Source organism: Macaca mulatta, chromosome 8 (genome assembly GCF_049350105.2).
Source record: "Macaca mulatta isolate MMU2019108-1 chromosome 8, T2T-MMU8v2.0, whole genome shotgun sequence".
Classification (NCBI taxonomy): domain Eukaryota; kingdom Metazoa; phylum Chordata; class Mammalia; order Primates; family Cercopithecidae; genus Macaca; species Macaca mulatta.
Genome location: NC_133413.1, coordinates 21,152,534 through 21,174,946, shown reverse-complemented (window position 1 = coordinate 21,174,946; position 22,413 = coordinate 21,152,534).

Below are 22,413 nucleotides of genomic sequence, written 5' to 3'. Positions count from 1 at the left end.
TTAGTAGAGACAGAGTTTCACCATGTTGCCCAGGCTGGACTCCAACTCCTGAGCTCAGGCAAGAGCTCACCTCGGCCTCCCAAAGAGCTAGGATTATAGGCATGAGCCTCTGCGTCGGGCTGAGAATATTTTTAAAAGTAAAATAAGAGAAATAATTTACAAAATTATACCAATAACAAACGGTACAATACCTGTTTACATAGCATCACATTGTGTTAGGTTATTATAAATCATGTAGGGATGATTTAAAGTATACAGGAAGATGTGCTTAGGTTATACGCAAGTACTGCACCATTTTACATAAGGGACTTGTGCATACATGGATTTTAGTATCCATGGAGGAGTCCTGGAACCTGTCCCACATGGATACCAAGCGACAACTCTGTGTGTGTGTGTGTGTGTATTTGGAGTTTTAATGAATAGACACATTTTCCCTTATCACTTTTTCATTCACTGCTATTTTGATATTGATACCTATTTAAGAAATATTCTTGATATTTATTAGTAATGGGGAAGGAATTGCAGTAATGATGAGTGAAATGTTAATAAGAGCCCAAACCTTAAAGTCAAGTGAAACAGGAGACAAGACCTTCTTCTTGATTTAGCTCCTACGTGTTTGCCACCAGCCTTGGGTAGGATTCCAGGAGCCAGGAGGAAGAGCTGATGCCCAGTAGTGGTCAAGGCCCACAGGTCTGGTCAGTTGCACAAATGCCCTGGTCTTCTCCCTGATACACAACTTTCCAGGTACTGCTCACTCACTGTCACTCTTCTGCTATGCAGTTAAACTTCTGGAAAAAAAAAATCTGCGTATTCACTGTCTCCATTTCCTTCCCACTCTGTCTTTAATTCACTCTTCTTTGGCACTCAACAACTCACCAACAGAGCTTTTAAGTTATCGTAGACCCCCATGTTGTTCAACTCACTGGGCTTTATTATGTTTCTCAGCTTACTTGATTTCTCAGCAGCGTCTAACGTTGCTGAATCCTTCTTTTTAAAGGTATATTCAAAATTTGAGACCTCAAAATTTTGCGAATGACAGTCCCATCTACTCGCCATTTGGTTAAAGAAATAAAATATTAACATTAACAACCATTCCCCATAGAGCTTCTGAAGGCTGTGTGCCCTTCCCCAGTCACATCCCATTTCTTCCACCCAAGAGATAACTGCCGTCCTAGCCTTGGTGTTCAGAGGTATCTAGGGACTCAGTATCTTTATCTTCTACATCTGAGTTCTGTCAGTTCCCTCCAGCCAAAGACCGTTACGCACACTCTGTAGCTGGACGTGCTGGGTTTATTACTTGTTGCTACAAAGGAGAATGCATGCCATGGGAAGTCGTGAGGTATCCTAGTAAGAGGGTATTAAGAGAGAACCTATCATATAGATTTGGGTCTTGGTTGGATGATTTGGGGGTGGGTCTAAGGAAGAAGATATTTGCTCTAGATTGAATCTGCTCAAAAAGAGTAACTCTCAGATTAGGTATCTCAGTAAATCTTACTATAGGGGTCTAGAATGAGGATAAAGTTGTAATTAGTAAAGAGTCAGTCACTTTGGCCAAGAGGAAGGGGTGTTTGGTATTTTGTGGGTGAATGTTGACTTTGTTTTTGTCTGTGTTTAGACTAAATTATAGAGTGGCCTTATTTTGTCTCTCTTTATCTCTATGTGTGAGACTGATTTTCTTTGAGATGGTTTATGTCTAATAGCAGAATAACATGACCTCGTTGTGACTGTCAGGCAAGCCTCTGAGTATCAGGGGCTGCTTGCTTTTTTTTTCTTTTTCTTTCTCAGTCCTGAACAAGTTGGGAAATGGTATTCGGGCAGATGGAGACACAAATATTGGCTAATTTGGAGAACGTGACTTGGGTACATGGCAAAAATGGGCTTCAGGATTAGCCAGACTACCTCATTCAGTTCTGGATAACCCTGGAAATGCCTGGGTCAGACCCACTCAGGCAGAACCTCAGGCCCCAAGTTCATAAGATTGTGGGTCCTCTCCAGAAGTTCCTTCTCCAGCTGCTTTGCATGCTCATTTCTGCTTCCTGGCCGTTTGATGTTGGAGTTTCTATAGACTCAGTGCTACCTTTTCTTCCCACTCGATGTTGTCCCTGAGTTTATCTCCTTCAGTGTCATGGTTTGATTCCTATCAGTAGGCCAATGGCCCTGAATGTACGTCTCTGGCCTACAGCTCTCCTTTTCTCTGAATTGTTGAGTCACCATCTCAGCCTGGATGCTTCAGAGGCACTCTGGCTTAACTTGTCCAAGGCCACACTCATAAACCCTAAATTTGGTATTTTTGGTTTTCTACAGCCTGACCCTACTACTCCAGCTCAGCACCCCACACTCCAGCTACCCTGACCTTCCTACATGGTTCTCATGCACAATGTCACTTCCAAGCCTATGCCACTCAGTTACTTCTACCAGAAAGCCTCTTTTATCCTTTATTTTTTTGAGATGGAGTCTCACTTTGTTGCCCAGGCTGGAGTGCAGTGGCACAATCTCAGCTCACTGCAACCCTTGCCTCGCAGGTTCGAGTGATTTTCCTGCCTCAGCCTCCCAGGTAGCTGGGACTACAGGCACCCACCACTGTGCCCAGCTAATTTTTCTGTTTTTAGTAGGGGGGTGGTTTCACCAGGTTGGCCAGGCTGGTCTTGAACTCCTGGGCTCAAGTGATCCACGCTCCTCAACCTCCCAAAGTGCTGAGATTACAGGTGTGAGCCACTGTTCCTGGCCCTCTTTCATCCTCTCTTCCTGGCTAACTTCCTCCTCCAAGACCTAGCTGACGTGTCATCTCCTGTAGAAAGCTATTTCTGAACGTGCTAGCTTAGGTTGAATGTTCCTCATCTATGCCCTCTTTGTTTCTTTTGTTCCTCTGTCCTAGCGGTTAGTTTATTGATTGATTTATCCTTTCATGGATCTGTTTCCTCCACTATACTTCAAACTCCTTGAGGTCAAGAACTCTTATTTATCTTCATATCATGAGCTTTACCTGTCTTTAGCTACATAGATATATAGGTATAGATAGATATAGATAGGTGGGTAGATATATTGAGAGTCATACAGATATAGATATGTAAGATCTTGAATGAGGCTTGGCATTTAACATAGGTACTGAGTAAATGTTTGTTAAACTGGTGGTTGTCTAAAGATTTTGTTAGCAGCCGGGCGCGGTGGCTCAAGCCTGTGATCCCAGCACTTTGGGAGGCTGAGATAGGTGGATCACGAGGTCAGGAGATCGAGACCATCCTGGCTAACACGGTGAAACCCTGTCTCTACTAAAAAAATACAAAAAAACTAGCCGGGCGTGGTGGTGGGCGCCTGTAGTCCCAGCTACTCGGGAGGCTGAGGCAGGAGAATGGCGTAAACCCGGGAGGCGGAGCTTGCAGTGAGCTGAGATCCAGCCACTGCACTCCAGCCTGGGTGACAGAGCGAGACTCTGTCTCAAAAAAAAAAAAAGATTTTGTTAGCATTTTTTCTACTCTTGGAATGGCCAGAGCTTTGATAATTTTAATTGCAAAAGGGTGAGCCAAGTACTTTTTCTGTTGTATTTTGCTATACTCATGAGATATCTTTTAGAAAAGTAGTAGTTAGTTTGAAGTTTGGTAAAGGATGGAGCTTTTTTCTGTTAAATTACATGATGTTTTTAGAAATGGTTTATTTTTGTTTCTGATTGCCACTGGATTGTGGCTCCTTCGAGTAATATCTTTATCGGTCAAATAAGCATTTCTCTTTTATCTACAATTTATATATATATATATACACATATATACATATATATACACACATATATGTATACATACAAAAAATATATATATATTTTTTGAAATGGAATCTTGCTCTGTCACCAAGCTGGAGTGCAGTGGCACAATCTCGGCTCACTGCAACCTCCGCCTCCCAGGTTCAAGTGATTATCCTGCCTCAGTCTCCCAAGTAGCTGGGACTACAGGCACGTGCTACCATGCCCAGCTAATTTTGCATTTTTTGTAGTGATGAGGTTTTACCATGTTGGCCAGGATGGTCTCGATCTCTTCACCTTGTGATCTGCCTGCCGCAGCCTCCCAAAGTGCTGGGATTATAGGTGTAAGCTACTGTGCCTGGCCTTTATCTATAAATCTTAAAAGTTAAGGGCCCTTGAGTAATGGCTGTTCTGCCCCACTAGTTAAGGAAATGCAAGCCCCTGACTGGAAACCAGGGCTCCTGCCTCCCAATCCCATGTTCCTTTCCCAAGACCCAGTTGGATTTCATGAGAGAGGTGGGTTTGAACAAAGCATAGCGGGAGGAAGGATATGACAGCACCGGGCCTTGTGGAGCTGAGCAGCCTGTTGCTTTTTTAACATTTTATTTGAAAATAATTACGGATTTACAGGAAGTTGTAAAGGTCCTCACCTAGTTTCCCCATTCCTGCACATAGGATAACATGGAATGGTAAATGCACACTAGACCTAGTTTCTGGTTTGGATATCGCACTAGAACTATAGAGGACGGAGCAGTGGAGCAGCGTTAACCGACCTTGGTAGTAATCACTCAGGGAGCAGCAAGATAGAGCCATGCCTGGCCTCACATAGCTGGCACTGCCAAGGTGCTGGTTCTAGGGCCTCAGTTCAGAGGTTGTGCCCCTAGACTAGAGCATTCATGTAACTTAGCTATGCTCTAAGGACAGGCTGTTTCCTCTCTGTTCTCACTTGGCAGCTTTTCTCTAGATCATTTATTCCAGCTTTGTGCACAAGGCTTACAGTGGGCTTTACTTTTTTATTTTTATTTATTTATTTATTTATTTATTGAGACAAGTCTCCCTCTGTCGCCCAGGCTGGCGTTCAGTGGCACGATCTCAGCTCACTGCAGCCTCTGCCTGCTGGATTCAAGTGATTCTCCTACTCAGCCTCCTGAGTAGCAGGGACTATAGGCATGCGCCACAAGGCCCAGCTAATTAATTTTTTTTTTTTAGTAGAGGCAGAGCTTCACCATGTTGGCCAGGTTGATCTGGAACTCCTGACCTCAGATGCTCTGCCCACCTCGGCCTCCTGAAGTGCTGAGATTACAGGCATGGGCCACCACGCCCAGCCATTCTGCAGGTTCTTAGTGCCAGTAGAAACAAAGATAAAAGCAGTAATGATGCCACCCACAGTGCGTGTTTTAATTTGAGCTCTGCAAGTCATTTTTGCATTTGTTTAAAGAAAATTGACATTAGTTTTTCATCAGTTTTGCAACAGGGATTGCCATGGAAGGAGACCCAGGCCTGGCAGATACATTGGACAAAGAACACAAAGTTTCCATACTGAAGGGGCATGCTTGCTTTTCTGAATTGCTGGAAATAAAGATGTAACAAAGTAGTAAATCATATGCAATGCTGTGGTCAGTTTGTGCTAAGCACTATTTCTCAATTTCCTTGGCTGGTGCTCAGAGATACTGTTCTGGTTTACAAGCCTCTGTGGTAGAGATGGTCTCGGTCTCTCTCTCTCTCTCTCTCTCTCTCTATTTCCAGCATCTTTTATCTGATTCTTAAGCTGAGGCTGTGGGATGTTCCATAAAGGTACACCTTGTTTTGTTATGTTCTTGCTTATGTCTGTTCTATCATTGAGCCAGGAAGCTGGAAATAAACATCTCGGGGGCTTTGGCCATCGGCAGTCCCAGCCCTCTGTAGCTAAGGGCTTGCAAACCTTACCACATTATAGGCTTTTAATAGGCATAAGCAATGTTCATTAAAAGTTGAAGCCTCCTTAGACTCACCATTCCACAGGATAATTGCACTTATATCAGTCTTGAGACTCATTAGCTTAGTGTCAAGAAAAAATAAATCCTAACTCTTCCTTCAATATGGAAGGAGCTAATATTAAAAACATAAGGACTATAACAAGGCTCATTGTATTTTCACCTTGCCCTGGGACATATGTAAAGGGTTTGAAAGCTAAAAGAAACAGACTAGAAAAACAAAATCTAGAAAAAAATTAGGCATGGTTGATTAAATAGTGAGTTTTGAGTTCTCTATTTTTTTCCTCTTTTTATTAAAATAACATGCATCCTTAATAGCAGAATTGGAGTGGGAATGGTGGGAATGGAAAAATCTTAATTAGATCTGCTGCAGTGTTTTTTGAGAGAGACAGGATCTCACTCTGTTGCCCAGGCTGGAGTGAGGTGGCGTGATCATCACTGTAGCATTGAACTCCTGGGCTCAAGCGATCCTCCTGCCTCATCCTTCCAAGGAGCTCGGACTACAGGAATGCACCACTATACCCAGCTAAGTTTTATGTTTTAGAGATGGGGTCTTGCTGTGTTGCCCAGGCTTGTCTGAAACTCCTGGCCTCAAGTGATCCTCCCACCTCAACTTCCCAGAGCCCTGGGATTACAGGTGTGAGCTACTGTGCCTGGCCCTGCTGCATATTTTATATCCATGATGATTTAGGTATTCTCCCAAGTGTTTCCATCTCTACCTAACAAATAATACTCAACTTGAAAGGCTCTGCAGAAGCTTCTGTGATTCCTCCAACCAGATGATCTTTCTCTCCTCTGAACTACGGCACTGTTTTGTTTATATCACGAGTGATTGATCACATTTCCTTGACATAAACATTGTTTTTACAACTGTCCTTGCCACTGACCATTACCCTGGTGAGGATAGGAATCTCAGTTGACCCTTTTCTTTGTCTCCTGAGATAGTTGGTATGGTCCCTTCCGTGCAGTAAGCATTTAATAGATATTTGATGATTACGTGAATACAATTCACATTATTTGTAACATTATTTACTGCATTCCAGAAAAGTTGTTTTCTGTTTTAATAGTACAATGTAGTAGCCTGGACATGAATAGTACAATGTAGCCTGGGCGTGGTAGCTCCTGCCTGTAATCTCACCACTTTGGGAGGCCGAGGTGGGCAGATTGCTGGAGCCCAGGAGTCCAAGACCAACATGGGCAACATTGCAAGACTCTCTCTCTACAAAAAATTTAAGAAAGAAAAATAGCTGGGCATCGTGGCATGCATCTGCAGTCCCTGCTCCTCCAGAGGCTGTGGTGGGAGGACGGCTTGAGCCCTGGGATTCAAGACTGCAGTGAGCCATGATCGCGTCCTTGCACTCCAGCCTCGGTGACAGAGCGAGTCCCTCTCTCCAAATAAGTAACTAAAAATAGTACTATGTAATCATGCTGTTGAGGAGCATCTCACATGCCACCTTTCCTGTAGAGTGGGGAGGGTGTGGCATGAGGAGGTGGTACCCCACCCCTCTTTCACAGGTGCTTGCTTCAATGTAGGTCACTGTTACGTGAGATAGAACTGTGATGGTCTTGTTCCTCGGAGATTTTTGCAATGCAGTGGTAGTAATTTCTACAATTGTTGCAGCTTCACATGAGTGTAATCAAAAAGATCATATTCCAATTTATGTTTCACATGGAGGCATTTTATGCCTCTCCTAGGCAGCCTTGAACTGAGCCTTGTTCTATGTCGGGATAGTAGCACGCAGTCTGAAGAGGGGATGAGGAAACTCCGCTCAACCGAGACATCTTGCAGCCTTATTTTGGGAAGAATCTTTTATTGTTTAATTTTTTTTTTTTTTTGAGCCTTGGGAATATGTCTAGTACCAGCAGCTGAAATTAGAACACTAGTGTATTGAATCATATTTTGAGCTACTGGAAAATTGCAATTTAAAAATAACTTAGGAAGTTTGGAGATTTCTCCCAAATGTGCTTGCTGCCCTTTGAAGAGTGACTTTGCAGGTCAGGACTTCACCAGGTTGTACCCAGAGTCCTTTTGGTAAGTTCCCTGGTGCAGAAAAATGTTTGCACCCCCATGTCTACAATTATGGAATGTGTTGTCCCCAGACCTAATGTCCTCCTCCACTGTGCCAGGACACTGGGCTGAGCGTTTTATATACATTCCTTTTAAAATCTCCCAGCATCCCTAATGGAATCTGCCACACTTGGTTTAAATGGAATTTTAGAGTTTTTCAAATTTACCAGTTTTCTTTTCCTAAAATAAATGGATCTGGAAAGGTAAGAACGTGAGTTTATTTTGATTTAAAATTTGGAAAGTGCAAATTTAGAGGTCAGAAATGAGGAGTCTGGAGTTCTGAGTTCTAGTTCTTACTGTGCTTTCTACCAGCTCTGTACCTGTGTATAAACACCAGCTATGTATTTCTTGATGGTTACTTTTCTCATCAGTAAAGTGATGTCAATGCCATGTTTCTGTTGCTGTTATGGTTTTGAGCTTAGTTTAGCTCACTTTGATTTCATATTAACTCCGTTACAGGCACTATGCTGAGTACATCATGAGGACTCTATAAGACAAGCCTTTCTGTCCTCCTCATGTCTGGGACACAAAGCCTTCAAGAAACCAAACAACGGCAGGGCTCAAATGGTCTCAAACTCAGAGCCTGTGCTGTCAACCATTGCATTGACTGCTAGGAGAAAGGGAAATGCAAGATGTGTGAAAGCACCTTACAGAGTCAGAACAAATGGACGTGTGAAGTCTTGCCACAACTCAGGGATTGGTAGAGCAGGTGCTTGCCTATGCAGTAATTTGGAGAATGCAAGGAGAGCTCTGTTTCCAAAGTCCCCTTCTCTTCTCTTCTATTCCTGCAGGCAGAGCAAAGTTTGCAAGTCTGTGAAACCAAACTTGTGTTTCTCCTAGATCTTCTCTTATGTGTGTTGTTTTTCGGTGGCAGCTCCATCCTCCGAAACGCACATGTTAAACCCTGGCATTCTTATTCTTCTTCTTTTTTGTTGTTGTTGTTGTTTTTCTTTTTTTTTTTTTGGGAGACGGAGTCTCATGGTATGGTCTCGGCTCACTGCACCTTCTGCCTTCCAGGTACAATCAATTCTCCTGCCTCAGCCTCCCGAGTACTGGGATTACAAGTGTCCACCACCACACCTGGCTAATTTTTGTGTTTTTAGTAGAGATGGGGTTCTACCGTGTTGGCCAGGCTGGTCTTAAACTCCTGACCTCAAGTGATGTACTCACTTCAGCCTCCCAAAGTGCTAGGGTTACAGGCGCAAGCCACCGTGCCAGCCCCTGGCCCCTATTCTCGATGGATAGCTTTTATTTTTTTCCTCCTCATGTGATTGGTGTACTTCTTCTATCTTTAGTGCTGTGACCTGGGTTCAAGGCTTCCCTGGCCTTTATTTAGAACACTGTAATAGCCTCATATCTGGTGTCCTCAGTGCCAGTCATTCCTCTTCAGTTCATCTCAACACTGCTTATTTGCTAAAATTCAATTCTGATCGTGTGAGTCTGCTGTTTAAAATCTTAGACAGGTAGCTAGCCGCTACCTGTAGGATGAAATTTCATCCTATCAGTTGAAATTTTCTGCCTTGAAATGGGGGCCCTTTGCTCTGATGTCTTCCCCCACACCTCCCTCGTGGCCCTTTCACTCCAGGACGGTGTATTGAATGGGCATTCTGCGTTTCCAGATTAACCTCCTCTCAGTGCTTTCCCTCATGGTGAACACACATCTGCTAAAGCACCTCTGCAGATTACAGAGAAGCCACGTGGCACGGTGCTTAAGAGCACAGACAGCACTGGACTAAAGACCCAGATTTGCTGTGGCGTTTGAACAGGTTAATAACCTCTGTCTCAATGTCCTTGTCTGCAAAATAGTTATAACAATAACAGAACCTACCTCGTAGGAGGTATCAGAAAGTTAAAAGGAAGATGCAGATAGAATGGGGTTATAATTATGAGAGGAAAGTCTACTGAAAGAGAATGGAATGTTTTAAGAGGGATGCAGAAAGAACCTATTAGTGGAATGTTCAACAGTGTTAAACTGTAAAACTTGGATTAAATAACTGTCCTGTGGCATCTACCTGTGCATAGACACAGGACAATTTCTACTGCATGTACATTTCTTTACAGGCATGAAATCTTGAAATGTTCTTTAGCTGATGCTATAATAATCAGTCACCCCTCGAGTAGATACTGCTGACTACAAGATAGGATCGGCAGCAGGTGCCAGGAGTGAGGGACTCCAGGAGAGGGACTCATAGGCCTGGGGAGGCTGGAGCTAGAGCCTAAAAAATATTGTCTGCAATATTATCTGTAAGTCTTACTTTTACCAAAAATAATAATGCAGCTTGCATTTATGTATTATTGGGCTTCGTCTTATTATTTTTCCCTACATTTTTTATTCCATTTTTATATTCAGATAAATGGCACAAAGAGAGAAGCCTCGGTTGATGTAGCTTCATGTAGTTTCTAAAATAATTCTGCACAATACGTGCATTCTGTAGTCCCGTTCTATAATAACAACTTTCTAAAAGAAAGCCTCTCATTTGTGTGCTTATATCTTTTTGTGGGTGGGGAAGGAAGAGGAGGGCTGAGAGGAGTTAGGCTGTTTATTTTGTCTTAACTAAAAGTAACAGTTTCATTCTTAACCCATCTCACCTTGAACACGCCGGTAGAACACATCCATGTACTCATCAGAGCGGGTGCCGGCATCACCAGAGTTGGTATATATTGAGAAGTTCTGTCTACTTTGCGCAATGTACGACTGATTGAAGCAGATCATTTTGGTGGTGCTTCAGGATATGGGGGTCTACTAGCTGTGTGGGCAAGTCACCCAGCCTTGCTGAATCCCAGTTTCCTAGTCTTGGAGAATGGGGATCAACAACTCGCCACTAAAGTTATTATGAGGTTTAAGTGAGACAGCAGGTGATGGAGAAGGTCCAAGGATTCTCCAGCAGTACTATGTAGATCCCCACCCCCAGGGCTGCCCGAGAGGACTGGGTCACTACCTTAAACTCAGAGTGAACACTTTTACCTGTATCTTTCAATGAATTGGGCTTTCCATAATGTTTTGTTCTTGGATAGCTGTGTCTAAAGAATGTTTTAAAACCATCACCTCATCCCTGGTCAAGGCATTGTGTAAACATTGTTTCTCATCCTCAGTTCCCCTCTTCTATCTGCTCATGATGTACAAGGATCATTTCATCAGGAAGGAGAGAGCTTCGTTTTTCTTCTTTCTGTGCTGCTTTTCACTGTAAATAAATAAAATTGAGCCTATTTCGCTAATGGAGCCACCTTAGCCTTCCCAGCACAGAGTGTGGTGAGTCACACCTCTGACCCCGCCTTGTGGCTGATGTCTGCACTCAGCACCTCTGTCTGCAATCTGCTCAGGGCCTTAGCTGTAAGTGAAGTGAATCTGCTTACGGCTTAGCTGTAAGTGAAGCAGCTACATTGTCTGGGGTATATACCCTGGGGTTCCTCATGGCGTGTCAGGAAAACAGAGGACACGGAAGCACAGGAGGAGTTTAGGAGCAGAGGTTTAATAGAAGAGAAGAGAAAGAGAAACAGCTCTCTGTACAGAGAAAGGGGCCTTAGAGCAGAGAAAGGACTGACTGACAGAGAATGCATAGGATTTTATCGCCTGGTTTGAGGAGGTGGTCTCTGATTTACATAGGGCTCACAGATTGGTTTGATCAGGTATGACGTTTACATAGTGTGTGGGGAAGGTTGATGGCCCCATCCTAACCTTATTATGCAAATAGACTTTCCAGTTGATTGGCGCCATTTTGTCTGCTCCTTACAGTACAGGTTGCTGACAAAGAGAAGGGAAGATGGAGCTGCCATCTTGAACATGTGTAGTCCTTAGTTCCTGCTGTTAATCATCCATGCAAACTCCCACCTTGCTTATATATATCTGGAGCTCAACTTTACAGGCTGCTCTTCATTAGAAAATTATTTGGGACTGCTTTTCATTTAAAAGAAAGCCTTACTGAGGACTCCCATACCCTTACTATCTTCCCAGGTGATTTCTTCTTAACTTCTATATTAGAAAGTACTTGGCTGGGGAGCGTTGCTCATTTTAAAATCAGTCCTATCTTTGTTAATTCACAGCATGCATTTCTCTGAAAGCTGTGTGATGTGACCTCAGACCCTGATCTCCCCAGGTGCTTACTTCTGGGTCTTGGAGTCTCCCCCAGTGCCAGGGCTGGTTTCTGCCTTCACAGGAGGATGTCAGTTTGATACACGGCCATTACATGGGCATCTACTTTTGCAGTGCTCTAGAGGAAAGAAGAGAGAACTCAGTGTAATATCATTTCGCTGTGTCTCCACTCAAATCTCATCTTGAATTGTAGCTCCCATAATTCCCACGTGTTGTGAGAGGGACCTGGTGGGAGATAACTGAATCATGGGGGAGGTTTCCCCCATACTGTTCTCATGGTAGTGAATAAGTCTCAGGAGATCTGATGGTTTTGTCGGGGGAAACCCCTTTCACTTGGCTCTCATTCTCTCTTGTCTGCTGCCTTGTAAGATGAGCTGTTCACCTTCAGCCATGATTGTGAGGCCTCCCCAGCCACGTGGAACTGCGAGTCCATTAAACCTCTTTTTCTTTATAAATTACCCAGTCTCGGACATGTCTTTAGTAGCAGCATGGAAACAGTGTTTGGCAAGAGAGGCTTTCACAGTGATGCCAGCCATCAGTTTAACCCACCTAGAGATGTTCTCTTTTTCTTCTTCTTCTTCTTCTTCTTTTTTTTTTTTTTTTTTTTTTTTTGAGATGGAGTTTCACTCTTGTTGACCAGGCTGGAGTGCAGTGATACGATCTCGGCTCACTGCAACCTCTGCCTCCTTGATTCAGGCAATTCTCCTGCCGCAGCCTCCCGAGTAGCTGGGGTTACAGGCATGTGCCACCACACCCAGCTAATTTTGTATTTTTAGTAGAGACAGTTTTTCTCCATGTTGATCAGGCCGCTGATCTTCGACTCCCAACCTCAGGTGATCTTCCCACCTCAGCCTCCCAAAGTACTGGGATTACAGGTGTGAGTCACCACGACTGGCCCTCTTTCAAAGAACATTTCTTAGTTGCTTAAAAATTCTACTTGCCATGATGCTTTTTAGTTGAGATGCTTCAAATTTGATATGTGAGTTTAAAACTCCTGGCATCTTATACCCACATATCAGGTTTGAGGCATCTCAACTAAAAAGCAATCACCCCTCCAGGTGGGCAGTGGATCACGGCCAGAACAGGGAATGGAGAACAGGAAATAACACAGCCCAAACAGGGAATGGAGAACAGGAAATAACTGTGGTTGTAGATTCCAGCTAGAAATGGAAACTCCAGGAGTGAAGGCAGCACCTGGGCTGCTGGGACTGCCGGGGTCACTGTGTTCACGTTGATCCCCAGAAAGCAGCCACTTCCAGCATCTCGCCCCTCCTGGGGGCTCCCATCATGGAAGCCCAAGGGCCAGGCCCAAGGAGTAATGGGTGACATTCCTCCAGCCTGCCCAGAGCCTGGTCTGTGGAGGCCACACGGCTGGAGGGTCTGGTGGAATTGCTTAGAAACACCTGAATGTTGCAAAGATATTCTGCCTGGCCCCAGTTGCAGGGACAGAGCAAGGCTCACACTGGGCATGCTGGGATGGGGATTATTTATTAGGATTGTGTGAGTTTGCCTAGCTGTTAAGAGATGTGTAAACACAAATGACAGCTACATGGGGATACAAAACATTATAACTAGAGAAGCAGTGATTCATGCCATGTTTGAGGGGCCAGGCAAGTTCATAATAATATTTGAGTTCAGAAACAAGAAAAATTGGACATGTTGGGTGTAGAATGAGGAGCAGTTCTCAGCAATCAGTTCGGGGTTATGAAGGGGGTTGAACAGTATAGTCTAGTGGATAAGAATCAGATGGAGCTGGGTTTGGAGCTGGGCTCTGCTACTTGCCATCTGAGCATCTGGGGCAAGTTACTTCATTGCTTTAAGCCTCAGTTTCTGTTTCTTTAATGGGGATAATAAGATGTAGCTCATAGGATTGTTGTGAGGATTAAATGAGATAATATTTGTAAAGTACTTAGTATGAGGTCTGGCCCCAAAGTAAATGCTTGTTGAGTACTTGTAATTGTGCACAAGGGGAGGGTGCTGGAAGGCTGGTTTCATGCAGTTCTCAGTTTGGGGTGAGAACCAGCCCCAAGAGCCCCAAAGGACTCTGGGAGGCAGGTCTCTCTGCAGAGTTGGGCAGCTAACTCAGCCCCGCATGTGTGCTCGAGACAACTTACAGCTGGAAGGAGGGTCTTTATTCTGCACACCTGACTTGAGTAGCATCTTCTTATGCCAGTGTCCTGCCCTCATTGCATCCTCTGGGGTCCATGACCACCACCCATGCCAACTACCTGCCTTAGGTCCTCCTGAAACAAGGGTGGCGGTTGCAAGGAATGGGACTAGAAGGTCTGGCATAGACAGGAAGCCCCTCTCAATCAAGCCGCCTTTGTAAAGGTTTGCCAGCAAATTAAAAATCAAAATAAAACAAAAGAGGACTCGGGTCTCTTTCTTGGCCTTTCGGTGCTTGTGGTTGTGATCAGTGTGCTTTCATTTTCTGACTAGCAGGTGCCAGTTTCTTTTTGCCACATTTCCCTTTTTCTGTTTCAAGGCAGGGAAATTGAATCAGAATTCTTTTAAAAGACCAACGAGGAGCTGAGGCGCTGGAGGGTCCCTCCCAACTAGGGAATTCCTGGCTGCAAAGTCATCTGCCAGCCGGTTCTCCTGGGCTGGGTCAGTGCTGGTCCCTGGAGAACATGCTCTCTGGGCCTGGAGATACAGGGACCTCACAGGGAAGACTCAAGGAGCATCTTGAAGGCTGAGCCTAAGTCTTTTGGGTGAGGAAGGAAGGGAAGTGGGTTCTGGGTGGAGTCCTGGGCAGTTTGGTCACATGGCCTGACAGCAGGTGCTGGGGACCCCTGAGATAGAGACATTGGGGTCCAGACACAGGAAAGGCAGTCTGAGGCTGGGTTCCCGAATAAATGGGGGATCAAGGCATTATCCTGGCACTGGGGCCATGGAATCAGCCCTGTCCCAAGGACACTTGTAATGCAGTCAGAAGATCAACTACTGCAAACCTGGAGCTAGGTCTCTGTGGGGTCCAGGATGGTCCATCAGGGTGAGAAAATATTATTTAAAAATATTTTGGGCTTTATTATTTTAGATATGTTGTAAATACATAATACTACATTATAAAGCTTGTATATAATATTTTATTTTTATTTTCTTTTGGAGTCAGAGTTTTGCTCTGTTGCCCAGGCTGGAGTGCAGTGCAGTGATCTCAGCTCACTGCAAACTCCACCTCCCAGGTTCAAGTGATTTTTCTTCCTCAGCCTCTCAAGCAGCTGGGACTACAGGCATGAGCCACCACCCCGGGCTAATTCTCTTTTGCATTTTTTTTTTTTTTGATAGAGACGGGGTTTCACCATGTTGGCCAGGCTGGTATCAAACTCCTAACCTCAAGGGATCTGCCTGCCTCAGCCTCCCTGAGCACTAGGATTACACGTGAGAGCCACTGTGCCTGGCCTGTATATAATTTTTAAATATATTGATATATGTAGTCTCTGTTCCAAAGTCATTGACTGCCTGGAATGTGCTGTTTATGTTTAATTAAAGTTTGGAGACAGCTGATCTTGAGTGTTGAGGAAAGAGGAGGAAAAGCCGTAAAACTGCTGGGGCCACCGAGGCCGCTGCCCGTGCAGATTGCTCTGTGTATAAAACCCGAGCCAGTGCCCGTGCTAAGTAGCTCAGTGTCAGGGCTGGAGGGGGTAAGGGAAGAAGGCTTCAGATCCTGTCACAGCCAACTCCAAGCTCTTGGCATTTAATTGTTGACTCCTCAGTGGGACCCCTGTCCTCTCACTGGGATTTGGCACAAGCACCTCTTAGTGCGAACACAGTAATACTGATCTGCTTTAGTTGCTGTCAGGAACATAGCTGAAGATAAAGCACTTGGCCCATATATAGATGCTAATGAAAGTCTCAATGGAAAAAAGAAACCTGCATTCCAGAAAGATCTCTGACACCTGAAAACCCTGCTCTGAAACTTTTGGGTGGATGTGGTTTGGGGAGATGATGAGCCATTCTTATTTTCAGGTCATTTTGACTTCTTTGAAAGTATAGTCATGTCATGTGTAACATTTTGTCAATGGAACGAACACATGTGGGTAGCTCTGTAATTATAATACTATATTTTTACTGTACCTTTTCTTTGTCTAGATATGTTTAGATACACAAATACCAGAGTGGTACAGTCGACTGCAGTATTTATTAGAGCCACATGCTGTGCAGGGGTTTGTAGCCTGGGAGCACCAGGCTGTACCATGTGGCCTGGGTGTGCGGTAGATCTACCATCTAGGTTTGTGAGAGTACACTCTATGATGTTCACACAACAGCAAAATTGCCTGATGATGCATCTCTCAGAACATTTTTCTTTCATTAAGTAATGGCATAACTGTGCCTCAGGCCCTGAACTAATTAAGTGTGTACAAGAGATAGATTATTGTGGACTCCAGCAGTTGTAGGTGTTGGTTGTATATACTCATTTTCTTTAAAAGAAGGCAGATGGCACTATATATATAGAGAGAGAGAGAGAGAAAGAAAGAGAGAGAGAGAGAGAATTCTATGAACAGAATGTACTGGGTGTAGGAGTTGGGAGCTTTAGGGTCTTTCAGTCCTTGTAGTGGTTTTCCTGTGTCTTCTATTATGTTTTGCGGTATTTTCCTTTGATGTTAAGACCTTTGCTATCCTCTTTTGTCCCACATTGTTGCCATCCTCCAATGTCCTGGGTGCCTCCACCCACCTCTAATATTCAGTGTCTAGTGCATAGTCTGGGTAGGAGATGATGGAGCGTTGAGTAGGGTGGTGGTGGAGGTAGAGATGCAAGAACTGATTTGAGATACTTTTGGAAGAGGAAGCATGTTCACGTGGTGATAAGTCTGTGGCAGAAGATGATGGAGAAGGAAGGGCTAGGGATGGTTTTCCTGCTTCTGGCTTAAGCAGCTTGGTGGGTTGTGCTGCCTTTGGCTGTAAAGACAATGACTGGAAAGAAGGCAGACCTGATGTGCTTCACCACATCTCGGTTAACTTGGTCCATGTGCTGTAACAGTCAACTACTTCTATGCAACACACCATTGTTGACTCTGGTTTTTGGAAACAGGGTTCCTCTAAAACATAATTACATTTTAACCTCACAGATTTCCTGAAGTCCCTGACACTTAAAAAAAAAAAATTTTGGATTCATGACCATTGTTCAAGAACAAAATCTTGGAGGGCTTTGGTAGAAAGCATATTGGGCTTGAAGTCAAGGATAGGTTTGAGTCCCATTTCTATACCTTGCAGGTTGTGTGGTTTTAGACGAGTTGCATAACTTCTCTAACCTTTATTTTCTCAAACTGAGAAGTGATTACAGTAATGTATTTCTGCTGCCACAAGATTATTGCATCATAGGAGATAAGGCATATTAAAACATTTTATAAAATGAAAAGTAGTGTGTGGTTGAGAGATAGCATTTTTATGTAAATCTGAGGTCTGTAACCCTGTGAATTAGTTATCTATCTGTTGGAATGTAACAAATTATCCCCAGACTTAAAGTAACAAACATTTATTATCTCACAAGGTCTTAGGGTCGGGAGTCCAGGAGCAGCTTAGCTGGATAGTTTTGGTTCAGGGTTGCAATCAAGCTCTCTGGTTGCAGTCATCTTAGGCCTTAACTGTGGCTGCAGAACCCGCTTTCAAGCTCTTTCAGGGGTTGGTGGTAGGCCTGACTCTGTTCCTTGCTAGGCGTTGGTTAGCTGGAGGCTTTAGTTCCTCATCCATGTGTCCCTCCACAGGGCTGCTCACAACATAGCAGCTTGCTTGGGAGAGAGGGCACCCAAGACAGAAGCTGCAGCCTTTTACAACTTAATGTCACAAGTGCCATACCACTTCTTCTGCCATATTTGTTGGTCACTGAAATGGTTTGACTCTGTGTCCCCACCCAAATATCATTTTGAATTGTAATCCCCAGTGTTGGGGGAGGGACCTGGTGGGAGATGATTGGATCATGGGGGCAGATTTCCCACTTGCTGTTCTCATCACAGTGAGTAAGTTCTCGCAAGATCTGGTTGTTTAAAAGTGTGTAGCACTTCCCCCTTCACTCTCTCTCTTCTGCTACCATGTGAAGATACACTTGCTTTCCCTTCCACCATGATTGTAAGTTTCCTGAGGCCTCCCCAGCCATGCCTCCTGTACAGCTGTGGAACTGTGAGTCAATTAAACCTCTTTTCTTTATAAATTACCCAGTCTCACGTAGTTTTTTATAGCAGTGTGAGAACAGACTAATACAGTCACTCACATCAAGCCCCCAGTATAGTGTGGGAGCAAACACACAGTGGTATGAATACCAGGAGGCAGGGACCATTGAGGACCATCTTGGAACCTGGCTACCACACTCTACCTACAGGAATTCAGTTGGTGTAGCGGGAATTCTAAATGAAGCCATATGTTCAAATAAAGTTTACAGTGCTAACTTTATATCCATTTTTGAGAGCATTTGAAAACTCTGAGTAAGAATCCTTTCCACACACATCCAGGATGGTATGTTTATCCGAGAGATATGGCTCGAGTTTATGTTCTGTTGGTACAGCTAATCCTTTGACTGAAGGTTAGTCTGTGCCCTTGCTGTCAAAGAGCTGATTGTATGTGCCCAAGTGGAATAGACTCACACTGTGGTGTTAGGGCTTTGGTCTACCGCTTCCTGACCCCATAGACACTGCTTGTTTTTTTTCTCCATCAAGCCTTTTGGCTGTGTCTGCACATGGGGTGGAGATGTCTTGCAGAATTTATTGCCACTCCTTGAATAGTTTCCTTTATCACTTACAAGGCCTGTCATTGTAGCATGTAGTGCTGCTGCCCTGGCCTCGCCAGGAAGCCACCGTCCTTTCTGCCTGCTGCTGACCCTGACAGCGTTTCATCAGCAGGGCTAGTCCTTGAGTCTTTCTTGATTTATGAGCTTCTTGTGGACATTACTAGGCATATCTTGGCAGAGTACACAGCTCTCGTGACCAAAATGTTCACTGAAATCTGCAGAGTGAAATGCTTACACCCAAACTAAGAGCACCTTCTGTCCTAGTCATAGAAATCCCGGTATGCACTGGCCACATTTGGGTTAAGTCTTAGGCTCTGAAACAAACCTGACTACCTTCGTTTTACCTTCTGAGATGAAATGGTAAACGGTACCTGTAACTACTTGGATATCTTATCTTGACAAATATTGATAACACATAACATTTATCTTAAGCTTTTGTCATTTTAAAATGTATTATGTTTGTACTTTTCCAATCTTCCCATCTCCCACTCCTCACCCGTACATTTGGTCGGTGGGAACATGACATTAACATTTTATATCTATTTTAATGGCATTTGTCTGTTTGAGGCTCAAATTATAGTTATTTGAAAGGACGTCAGTTCCTCTACAAGCTAGTAAGTTTGTTGAGGTTGGGATTTGTTCTTGGTTCACCTTTTCATCTCCTGTAACTTTTTATACAGTGCATTGAACATACTAGGTGCTTAATGCCTATTTGTTGTATGGATAAATAAAGACAGAATCCTAGATAGAGTGGACTGAGACTGTCATCTGTTATTTGGCCATTGCTATGTTATTTGGAGGTTGTTTCTGGGTCTCAGATTGGAGTGAGCCCTAAAAGCATTGCTCTGCAGGGGTCTTTTGCCTTCACAGAAGACCACGAAGAAGGCTTCGTCCTGTTGTTTTGTTGCCCAGAGATTGTAAGAATGGCAGGCAAGGCATTGCGCTTGGATATCTTCTTCATTCAAATCAATAAATCCACAGTTTCAGACATGATGCATCACAGATCCATCACTGGGGGTTTGGCCAGGGACAGGAAAGTATTAGGCAAAACAGTTCATAAGGATGAACATTTAAAAATGGCAGAGTCAATAAACCGGATGAGCACGAGGATTTTCTACAGTTAAAAATAAATAAATAACCTGGGAATATGCATCTCCCTTCTTCCAAGGGTCCTAAAATTTGTTGTTGACAGGGACTCCTTGCTCTCCACTCTCTCCATCCCACAGTCACCCCCAAGAGATTGAGCTGGTCTAAAAATCTGGGTGCCTTTCTAACTTCTTAAAATAGTAGCTCATTGCCGCTGTGATCACATGAAGCTGTATTTTCACTGTCATCTCTAACTTCTAGTAGTGCTTGGTAATTACACAGTGGTTTCCATCTGCAAGTCTGTGAACACATACATGTTAGCTCTTCAATTCTCCTACTGCTGCTAAGAGAAGGAGACTGCACAGAGCTTTTGTGGCTTAGGTATATATTGGTCCAGTTATATCTCATCAAGGTGGTTTTTCATGAAGGTAGCAGAGGTGGTAAGGTGACATCCTTTTTTTTTTTTTTTTTTTTTTTTTTTTGAGACAGAGTCTTGCACTGTTGTCCAGGCTGGAGTGCAATGTTGCAATCTCAGCTCACTGCAACCTCTGCCTCCCGGGTTGAAGCAATTCTCGTGCCTCGGCATCCACATTAGCTAGGATTACACGCCGCGCGTGCCACCATGCCTAATTTTTGTATTTTTCGTAGAGGCGGGGTTTTGCCATGTTGGCCAGGCTGGTCTTGAACTCCTGACCTCAAGTGATCTGCCCGTCTTGGCCTCCCAAAGTGTTGGGATTACAGGTGTGAGCCACCGCGCCTGGCCAACACCCACTTTTAAGAATGATGTTTTGTGCTACCAAAGGAAAAGCTTCAAGTCTTTATAGAAGCAAGAATCCGAAGGATAAAAGCCTCTTCTGACTTCAGGAAGCAGATACTCCCAGCCTCTTCAGTATAACCAGTTGTGAAGCTTTTGATTACAGATGAGATTGCTGGAACGGTTCAGAAATATTTTGTCTGTTAAAGAATGGAGTTTTGTTTCCGACACGTGTTACCTACTTCTGGCATTTCAAAGGAAAAACTGATCACTGCCTCCTTGGTGGCAATTCTTATGGCTTTTTGTTATTTCTATAAAAAATGCCCATTCTTCCTAAAAATCTGTCTTTTCCACTTTTGCTCCTTTTCTCCAAAGAGTGGAATACCAAATAACTTTGAAATTTATACTCGTGAATTTCAAAAGCCAAACTAGATCTTGAAGAAAATTATAGAACAGAACAAAAAGATATTCTAGTTTTAAATTTTCAAATCACAGATTTAGTTTTCAAATGGCATAGAGTTAACCAACATGATTTTCATCTTTTATGCAAATACAACAATTTTATTAGAAAACTCGGAGAGAAAACTGCATAATTTAAGTTTCGAGAACACAACAAAATGTGTTGACTATTCCAATTTTGTTTTTTGATTTGCTTGTTTTGTCTTTAGTGACAACGTATTTAAAGTAGGAGTCTTGAAAGTGGCAGAATAGCATGATAACATGTCTTCACTGGTAATTTAATACTTGGATATAATGAGTTTATCTGAGAGACTTCATTAGAAACAGCAAGGTGCCTGAACACCAAAGCTGAGCTGTTTTCAATCACAGAATTATAGTAATTATACAAATCCCAAGATTTTCATCAGATGGAAAAGGCTTCCAGGGCTAAACATGCACTTTAAACCTAGCACTAATAACTGTGTGTTGTTCTAAATTACAGTAGAGAGGCTCCTTGGGCCAAAGGAAATATTAGAATGTTAAGTGTTGAATTTCTCAGAAAAGTTGAGAAATAAACTATTTTGATAGCATAGTGACATCACTAAGAGGCACATCTCCTCGGTAATAGAAGAGGAATTGTTGTGTAGACGTAGTGCATAGCAAGTGAATATTCAAGTAAAGTCAAGGAGGTTGTTAACATTCTGTCTTTGAGAGGAACATTTCTCTCTTTTCTCCCAAGGGTCCTGAATGTGCTAATTGACTGGGCTGGGCTCTTCTTCTCATTGGTAAATAGGATAGGCTACCAGTAAATGAGATGATTTTTGGCCCGGAATCTGGCTTTCTGAGCTGGATGAAGACTGTATAAAGAATAATTTAGTTACGAGGATTACTTAAAGTGACAAGTTTTTGTGAAATGGCAAAAGCATGATACCCTCAGGGAGCATGTTTGTGAGTGAAGTGATGTAGAAAGATGCATCTAGGAGGGCCGGGCACGGCGGCTCACACCTGTAATCCCAGCACTTTGGGAGGCCAAGGTGGGCAGATCACGAGGTTAGGAGATGGAGACCATCCTGGCCAACATGGTGAAACCCCATCTCTACTAAAATACAAAAACATTAGCTGGGCATGGTGATGTGTGCCTGTAGTCCCTGCTACTCAGGAGGCTCAGGCAGGGGAATTGCTTGAACCCGGGAGGCAGAGGTTGCAGTGAGCCAAGATCACACGACTACATTCCAGCCTGACAAAAGAGCGAGACTCTGTCTCAACAAAAAAAAAAAAAAAAAAAAAAAAAAAGAAAAGAAAGAAAGATGCATCTAGGAAGGTTTCATTAAAATGTCCCTAGACAAGAAGTTCTATTCAGTCTATTTTCCATTAATCATTCTTTTTTTGTTTGTTTGTTTTTCTGGCTAAGATGGGTAGAGGAAGACAAGGAAAAGGGATTAAGGAAGGAGCACATCTGAAAAGGAGTGTGCTGTGGAAATGTCCATGATGAGTGGAGGACGAGGAAGGGTGACCCCAGGGGGAAATGAAGAAGGCAGTCAGACTGGCTTCTCATT